Here is a 10,134-nt window from a genome sequence, read left to right as displayed (position 1 = left end):
ATGGGAGGGGAGAGGGAGGGGGGGGGGGGGGAGGAGGGGATAGGGGCTGGGATATGGTGGGAGGGGCAAGGAGCGGGGAGGTCCAGGGGCAGCCTGAGGATGGGAGGAGGCAATTCAAGGTCTGGGGACGGGGGTGGGGGCGAGGGTGGGGGTGGGGACGGGGGTGGGGGCGAGGGTGGGGGTGGGGACGGGGGTGGGGGCGGGGGTGGGGGCGAGGGTGGGGGTGGGGACGGGGGTAAGGGTGGGGGCAGGGCCGTCTTAACGCATGGGCCTGATGGGCACTTGCCCGGGGTCCCACGAGCATAGGGGCCCCATGCTGATCTGTGTATGTTAAGTGACTTGCAATAAATAAATACTACTTTAAAAATGTAGGTTCAATAAGTGCTTTTTTCGCAACATTTTCGGTCCCTAAGTGCTTCTCACAGCGATCTGTAAGTGCTTTTCGCAACAATGTAGCACCCTAAGTCCATCGTTAAGTTCTTTTCGGTAAGTGCTTTTCGCCGGCACGACAGGGGGGGGGCTGGTAGGGAAAGGGGGGTGGGGGAGAGTAACGGTAGGGGCCCCAGTACACTGCTTTGCCCGGGGGCCCATAATGCTGTAAAAACGGCCCTGGGTGGGGGTGGGGGCGAGGGTGGGGACAGGGGTGGGGGTGAGGGTGGGGTGGGGGCGAGGGTGGGGACAGGGGTGGGGGTGAGGGTGGGGTGGGGGCGAGGGTGGGGGCGAGGGTGGGGACGGGGGTGAGGGTGGGGACAGGAGTGGGGGGTGGGGACGGGGGTGGGGGTGAGGGTGGGGTGGGGGCGAGGGTGGGGACAGGGGTGGGGGTGAGGGTGGGGTGGGGGCGAGGGTGGGGGCGAGGGTGGGGACGGGGGTGAGGGTGGGGACAGGAGTGGGGGTGAGGGTGGGGTGGGGGCGAGGGTGGGGGTGAGGGTGGGGACGGGGGTGAGGGTGGGGACGGGGGTGAGGGTGGGGACGGGGGTGGGGGTGGGGGTGGGGGTGAGGGTGGGGGTGAGGGTGGGGACGGGGGTGAGGGTGGGGACGGGGGTGAGGGTGGGGACGGGGGTGGGGGTGAGTGTGGGGACGGGGGTTGGGGTGGGGGTGGGGGTGAGGGTGGGGACGGGGGTTGGGGTGGGGACAGGGGTGGGGTGGGGGTGGGGGTGGGGGCGAGGGTGGGGGTGGGAGTGAGGACGGGGGTGGGGACGAGGGTGGGGGTGGGGACGAGGGTGGGGGTGGGGACGGGGGTGGGGGCGAGGGTGGGGACGGGGGTGGGGGTGAGGGTGGGGATGGGGGTGAGGGTGGGGACGGGGGTGGGGGTGGAGACGGGGGTGGGGGTGGGGGTGGGGGTGGGGGTGAGTGTGGGGGTGAGGGTGGGGGCGAGGGTGAGGACGGGGGTGAGGGTGGGGACGGGGGTGAGGGTGGGGGTGAGTGTGGGGACGGGGGTGAGGGTGGGGACGGGGGTGAGGGTGAGTGTGGGGATGGGGGTGAGGGTGAGGGTGGGGACGGGGGTGAGGGTGAGGGTGGGGACGGGGGTGAGGGTGAGGGTGGGGACGGGGGTGAGGGTGAGTGTGGGGACGGGGTGAGGGTGAGGGTGAGTGTGGGGACGGGGGTGAGGGTGAGTGTGGGGACGGGGGTGAGGGTGAGGGTGGGGACAGGGGTGAGGGTGAGGGTGGGGACGGGGGTTGGGGTGGGGATGGGGTGAGGGTGGGGATGGGGGTGAGGGTGGGGGTGGGGGTGGGGGTGAGGGTGGGGGTGGGAGTGAGGACGGGGGTGGGGACGAGGGTGGGGGTGGGGACGGGGGTGGGGACGAGGGTGGGGGTGGGGGATGAGGGTGGGGGTGGGGACGGGGGTGGGGGCGAGGGTGGGGATGAGGGTGGGGGTGGGGACGAGGGTGGGGGTGGGGACGGGGGTGGGGGCGAGGGTGGGGGTGGGGATGGGGCAACACTGGGAGCGGTCAGCCCGACGGCCGGAGTACAGGGTCCCGGCAGGACGACGATGTGATCGTCCAGGGTACGCCCCGGGACTGGGGTGAGGTGGGGACACGGGACGGGTCTGCAGTCGTGTCGGGTCCCGGGTCAGGGTCAGTCCGACCGGGGCTGGACTGCGGGATGGGGGGTAAATGGGGGATTCAGCTCTTAGTGTAGATATGGGGAGAGGGCAGGGCCGGGGTACTGATTGTGGATGATCAGCCATGATCATGTTGGATGGCGGTGCTGACTCGAAGGGCCGAATGGCATCCCCTTGTTTCTAGTCTGGGTCCGGGATGGGACGGGATAGTCCCGGGACAGGCCGGGGTCAGGGTGAGGGGCTGTGGGGGAGCTCACACTCACCCCAGCACACACTCACCCCAGCACACACTCACCCCCCCCGCCCACCCCAGCACACACTCACCCCCCAGCACACACTCACCCCAGCACACACTCACCCCCCCGCCCACGCCAGCACACACTCACCCCCCCACCCCAGCACACACTCACCCCCCCACACTCACCCCCCAGCACACACTCTACCCCAGCACACTCTACCACTGCACACACTCACCCCCAGCACACACTCACCCCAGCATACATACCCCCCAGCACACACTCCCCCCCAGCACACACTCACCCCACCCCAACACACACTCACCCCCAGCACACACTCACCCCCAGCACACACTCACCCCCCCAGCACACACTCATCCCCCCAGCACACACTCACCCCCCCCCAGCACACATTAACCCTAGCACACACTCACCCCATCACACACTCACCCTCCCCAGCACACACTCTCCCCAGCACACACTCACCCCCATGCACACACTCACCCCAGCACACACTCACCCCCAGCACACACTCACCCCCCAGCACACACTCACCCCCCAGCACACACTCACCCCCAGCACACACTCACCCCCCAGCACACACTCACCCCAGCACACACTCACCCCCCCGCCCACGCCAGCACACACTCACCCCCCCCCCACCCCAGCACACACTCACCCCCCACACTCACCCCCCAGCACACACTCTACCCCAGCACACTCTACCACTGCACACACTCACCCCCAGCACACACTCACCCCAGCATACACTACCCCCCAGCACACACTCCCCCCCAGCACACACTCACCCCACCCCACACTCACCCCCCAGCACACACTCACCCCCAGCACACACTCACCCCCCCAGCACACACTCATCCCCCCAGCACACACTCACCCCCCCAGCACACATTAACCCTAGCACACACTCACCCCAGCACACACTCACCCTCCCCAGCACACACTCTCCCCAGCACACACTCACCCCCATGCACACACTCACCCCAGCACACACTCACCCCCAGCACACACTCACCCCCCAGCACACACTCACCCCCAGCACACACTCACCCCCAGCACACACTCACCCCCCAGCACACACTCACCCCAGCACACACTCAACCCCCAGCACACACTCACCCCCCAGCACACACTCACCCCCCAGCACACACTCACCACCCAGCACTCACTCACCCCCCCAGCACACACTCACCCCCCAGCACACACTCACCCCCATGCACACACTCACCCCAGCACACACACACCCCCCAGCACACACTCACCCCAGCACACTCATCCCCAGCACACACTCACCCCCCCCAGCACACACTCACCCCCCAGCACACACTCACCCCAGCACACACTCACCCCCAGCACACACTCACCCCCCCCCCCCCCCCCAGCACACACTCACCCCAGCACACACTTATCCCAGCACACACCCTCTCGCACACCCTGGGGGCGGGAGACCTGCCCTGACTCCGCCTCACCGCCAGTGCTCACTTCTCATCATTTCTCACACTAAGGAGTCTTTAGTTCCGGGAATGATTAATCGTTTGATCGAGGAATATGTGTCGATGGGGAAAGAGCGGGCGGGCGGGGGCTGAGAGCGCTTGCAATGCCTCGTTACACTAATGTAGCGAGCTGTGGCTGTGACTTACCCAGGGCCTAGGGGGTAATCACACGTTCATGGACTGAATATAACTCTCCAGTGCGCAAGAAAGATCAGAAAAAGCCGTGAAATAGGGCCGCTTTAAAGTGTGGGACCCGTGGGGTAAAACTGTGTGTGCGTCTGGGAACCGCTATTGATGCTAATCTTGTTCACAGAACTTGTGACCAGAAATATCTGCGCTACATCCTTTGATTTGAAGCAATGGTCCAATTCCTAATTATATCTTGCTGGTTGGAAGCCAGACTCTCTGGAGAACAGTGGGCAGGGCCAGGGATTATCTGCTTACAGCGGGACAGTGGTGGGGATCACGCTGGTTAGATGTTGTACGCTCTCCTGTGCGGTGGGATGGCGCTGCCTGTGGTTTGTCACAGGATCACATCGCGGGGAAACAGGCCCTTCGGCCCACACCGACCAACATGCCCCATCTACACTAGTCCCAGTAGTGCCCGCGTTTGCCCCGTCTTCTTCTGAACCAATCATATCCATGTACCTGTCTAAATATCTTTTAACCCAAAAGTGCTTTATTTGTTGCATGTGCAACTGCGCGGGGAAATTCATTTTGCACATATTACACTGGGGCCATTTTTGCCATTTACGCCATTTTTGGCGCCATTATTCAAAGTCCAAAGTCTGGCCATCTTTGTGTACGGGGGCGCCTTTGGCAGCCGACCTTGAAGGCGCTGGAGGCATTACCCCAGTTCACCCTCTTACCCGCCCACACTCCATCCCAAGGCAAGGTTCCTGTTGGCCATGTCTCGATACCGGGACTTAATAAGCATTTTGAAGGCTAGATTGCTGATCAGTTCAAGCTGATCTTTGGTGCAGATGCAGACCCTTACAAAGTTCACACAGGGGGTTTGTGTCGTTTAGTCCCACACCACCTTAGATCACATGGATTTGCAGGCAGGTAAATATGAGTGGCCTGCAGTAATTCCTTGTTGGCAGAAGTCTGCGAGGGCAAACGCCAATTAGCAACATTCATAACACTCCCGGCAAATTATCACAGGCACTGTTTTTATAGACCTTTCAGCCGCTTATAAAACAGTAAACCATCGCCGACTGTTATACAAAGTACTTAATTTGACACACAACTTGCCTCTCACCAAACTGGTGAAGGCTCTGGTCAAAAACAAACGCTTCTTTGTCGAGCTTTCAAGAAAGAAAAGTCGCTGATGCAGGCAGAAAAACGGCCTCTCTCAAGGAAGTGTCCTGGCACCCACCTTGTTCAATATCTACGTTAACCACCAGCCTATCCATCCCAACACCAGGAGTTTCATTTATGCAGATGGCCTGTGTATTACAACCCAATGTGCTGACTTCCTTGAGGCAGAAGCTACTCTGTGTGAGGCTTTAGTCAACCTGTCCTCATACTACAAAGAGAATCACCTGAGAGCCAATCCATCCAAAACCCAAGTCTGAACCTTTCACTTGAAGAACAAGTGTGCAAATCGAAGGTTGAAGATCACATGGAATGGAGTCAGATTGGAGCACTCAGTCCAGTCTATCTCCAGTTCAGTAGAGTTGCTGCCTTACAGCGAATGCAGCGCCGGAGACTCAGGTTCGATCCTGACTACGGGCGCCGTCTGTACGGAGTTTGTACGTTCTCCCCGTGACCTGCGTGGGTTTTCTCCGAGATCTTCGTACATGTAATGTAGGTTAATTGACTGGGCAAATGTAAAAATTGTCCCTAGGGTGTAGGATAGTGTTAGTGTGCGGGGATCGCTGGGCGGCGCGGACCCGGTGGGCCGAAGGGCCTGTTTCCGCGCTGTATCTCTAAATCTAAAAAAAAATCTCGGTGTGACTTAAAGGAAAAGTCAGTTCTGGAAATGCTCTTCTCAGCAAGCGAGTACCTCAAAATGGGGAGCAAATTCTAAAACCACTGCCGAGTATGCCTGCGCAGTAGGGGAGTGCTCAGCTCATGCAAGGAAGATTGATCCTGTGCTCAACACAAGCTGTCGCTGCATCAGTGGATGCATGAAACCTACCAAGACTGACAACATCTACCTACTCTCTGGCATTGCACCTCCTGGAATGTCCTGAGCCAGTCAAAATGAACGCCTCAGACAATCAGAGGATGAAAGACACCCCCTCACATGACCACATTGCTACCTTAGCGTCTAAAATCACGCAGAAGTTCCCTCTCTTCTGTCCATCCCCTGGACCGCAGTGCATCGTCCAGGAGGCTCAGACTCTGGGAAGAGAGACTGGAGAAATCTCCGGAAGACACTCACATGGCAATCGATCCCTCTGAGAAACTCCCGCCAGGTTGCGACCAACCGTGGGTAACCTGGCGCCGTCTCAACAGACTGCGGACAGGCGTGGGGAGGAGCAAATCGAACGTGCTGAAGTGGGGATACACTGAAGATGTGGCAGACTGCGAGTGTGGACGGGGCCTCCAGACTATGGAACATCTCCTGAGCTGTGACGTGCTGCATGACACACGCACTGTAAAGGATCTTGCAGATGCCAACTAAAATGTGCTCGCGGTTGTGATGACACAAATAAATAAATAAATAAATGTCTCAATCGGAGAAACCATTGATCGGAGAAACCATTAATCCATTGATGTGTAAAATGAAATGACCAACTGAATGATTAAACCCTTGACTGAAGAAAACTCCGAGATAATTTCACTTCACAAAGAATCCAACATTTTATTGCATTTACAACGTAAATTGCAGGGTGTTGTGTTCAAATTCCACTTGAGGCGGTACGTGGACCTTCTCCCCACGATGGTATTGGTACACCTCATGTTTCTTTGGGCATCACCTACATTCAATGGCAAGGGTTACACTGACTGCGCAAGTAGAATGTGGGGAAGTTTGTCTTCACATTTTCACTGCACCCTGCACCATGTACCATGCAATACATCGGGACTGTGAGCAAAGCATGCTTTAGATTTCACATAAGCGCCAGCGATGCTTGCAGGTGTAATGTAACCATTGCATTCCCATGAACATACGTTTGTTGACTCTGGAATACCCAGATTTGAAGAGGGGATTCAAAACTGTTCCATGAAATATCGCCAATTTGAACAAAGTTGCTAGGTTTGTTTTCCTCACTGAGTTGCGTATTCTTGCACCGTGTCCACTCTTTAAACAGGTCAGGAAAGAAATATGGGCAAAACACAAAGTGGCGGAGTAACTCAGCGGGTCAGGCAGCACCTGTGGAGGACAGGGATAGATGACATTTCGTGTCCTTAGAAGGATGAGAGGAGATCTTATCGAAACGTATTAGATTATTAAGGGGTTGGACACGTTAGAGGCAGGAAACATGTTCCCAATGTTGGGGGAGTCCAGAACAAGGGGCCACAGTTTAAGAATAAGGGGTAGGCCATTTAGAACTGAGATGAGGAAAAACTTTTTCAGTCAGAGAGTTGTGAATCTATGAAATTCTCTGCCTCAGAAGGCAGTGGAGGCCGATTCTCTGAATGCATTCAAAAAGAGAGCTAGATAGAGCTCTTAAGGATAGCGGAGTCAGGGGGTATGGGGAGAAGGCAGGAACGGGGTACTGATTGAGAATGATCAGCCATGATCACATTGAATGGCGGTGCTGGCTCGAAGGGCCGAATGGCCTCCTCCTGCACCTATTGTCTATTATGTCGGGACCCTTCTTCAGACGGTTACCGCGTTATCATCACAGAGTAATTGCAACGGAGTCTGAAAAAGGGTCCCAACCTGAAACACTGCCTATCCATGTTTTCCACAGATGCTGCCTGTCCCGCTGAGGTACTCCAGCACTTTGTGTTTTGCTCAAGATCCTGGCATCTGCAGTTCATTGTTTCTCCGATGAATGATATAGATATATTGACTTCATATTATTACTCCACAATAATTACAGAGTAACTTTATTTCAAATCTGAATCATCTCGACAAAGACATCGGGACTAAAGTGAATGTGTGTTCCTGCAAGTTGTTGATAGTTTTAGAATGTGATATTTCATGGGTTTACACAGTTAAAATATGAAATGTAGAATTAAATCTGTCGACATACATGCAGAAGGTGTGTATCATGCACGTAAACATCCATTAAAATAGCAGGACTTTCAATCTCTGTTTTGTTGAGATAGTTGTCACACTCATAAGAATAAGTTGTTACACAGCATAGGAATAAACCAGAATCTATCCCCACCAACAAGGATACAGGTGGGGTATCACAATACTGACAGGATATATCAGTTCAACATGTAATCAAAATGCATGCACAACTCTGGAGGACGCAACTGAACAGAACTCTCGACATTGTGCCACATTGAGACCAGTGTTCTCAACTTCACAGTTTCACCTGCCCTCTGGAGTCAATACCCCAGACTTGTCACTCAACAAGTGAGAAAAATGGGGTCTGACCCTGATTAGTACAGGTGTCAGAGGTTATGGAGAGAAGGCAGGAGAATGGGGTTTAGGAGGGAGAGACAGATCAGCCATGATTGAATGGTGGAGTAGACTTGATGGGCCGAATGGCCTAATTCTACTCCTATTCCTCGGACCTCCCGCGCCCTCAAGGGCAGCAGGAGGTACCGCCGGGGCACGAAGATGGAAGATGGGCCGGGAGAGGAGAGGGACAAGGGTTCGCAGGACGATCTGGACGGAGGTGACGGCTGCAATGAGCCTTTATAGGCAGCTGAAGCTGGGACTGTGGAGATGGCGCCAAAACCTGGCGACTCTTGCACATGGACTCAGTGGGCAGTTTCTATACATTCTCTACTGAATCGGGGATTGCACTTATGTATGGCAATAATCACACTGAACTGCAGGCAAAGAAAGAATTTCACTGTACCTTTCTACATGTGATAATAAAGAACCATTGAACCATTGAAAGGTCAACACTGGTACCATGTCACTCCTCAGCAGACTCGGCATTCCTGCTGCCTCACAGCGCCAGGCATCCGGGTTCAACCCTCACCTCGGGCGCTGTCTATGTGGAGTTTGCATGTTCTCCCCGTGACCGCAAGGGTTTTCTCCGGGTGCTCCGGTTTCCTCCCGCATCCCAAAGACGCGCAGGTTTGTAGGCTAATTAGCTTCTGCAAATTGTCCCTAGTGTTTAGGGAGTGCATTAGAAAGTGGGATAACATAGAACTAGTGTGACGAGGTGATCGATGATCAGGATGGACTTCATCGTTTAAAAAAAACACTTTTTTTTTAGCATTAAGCCGCAGTTAGCGTTTGCTGATGGGGTGGGGTAGGAACAAAGTCATGAACCAAAGCTAGGAATCTGAGCACAACTGCAGAGTTGTGCACTCCTTGTGTTAATGCTAACTATGTGAAGAGTTTACCAGTTTCTATCAGACCACTTGCTCCTTTCCATAGCCCTTCCCATAGCTCGACCAATTTACTCTTTTCAAGATGGCATTGGATGCTCCAAATGGCTACTGGCATTGGGTGCTGGCATTGGGTGCTGGCATTGGGTGCTGGCATTGAGTGTTGGCATTGGGGCACTGGCATTGGGTGCTGGGCATTGGGTGCTGGGCATTGGGTGTTGGCATTGGGTGCCGGCATTGGGTGCTGGCATTGGGTGCTGGCATTGAGTGTTGGCATTGGGGCACTGGCATTGGGTGCTGAGCATTGGTTGATGGGCATTGGGTGATGTCCATTAGGGCACTGGCATTGGGGCGCTGCCATTGGGTGCTGGGCATTGAGTGTTGGCATTGGGTGCTGGGCATTTTGGCATTGGGTGCTGGGCATTGGGTGCTGGGCATTGGGTGCTGGCATTGGGTGCTGGCATTGGGTGCTGGGCATTGGGTGCTGGCATTGGGTGCTTGGCATTGGGTGTTGGCATTGGGTGCTGGGCATTGGGTGCTGGGCATTGGGTGCTGGGCATTGGGTGTTGGCATTGGGTGTTGGCATTGGGTGCTGGGCATTGGGTGCTGGGCATTGGGTGTTGGTATTGGGTGCTGGCATTGGGTGCTGGCATTGAGTGCTGGGCATTGGGTGCTGGGCATTGGGTGCTGGGCATTGGGTGTTGGCATTTGGTGCTGGGCATTGGGTGCTGGGCATTGGGTGTTGGCATTGGGTGCTCGCATTGGGTGCTGGGCATTGAGTGTTGGCATTGGGTGCTGGCATTGAGTGCTGGGCATTGGGTGCTGGGCATTGGGTGCTGGGCATTGGGTGCTGGGCATTGGGTGCTGGGCATTGGGTGCTGGGCATTGGGTGCTGGCATTGGGTGCTG

The sequence above is a fragment of the Rhinoraja longicauda genome, chromosome 7, assembly GCF_053455715.1.
Source record: "Rhinoraja longicauda isolate Sanriku21f chromosome 7, sRhiLon1.1, whole genome shotgun sequence".
NCBI classification, from domain to species: Eukaryota; Metazoa; Chordata; class Chondrichthyes; order Rajiformes; family Arhynchobatidae; genus Rhinoraja; species Rhinoraja longicauda.
Note: the sequence above shows the minus strand (reverse complement) of the source record.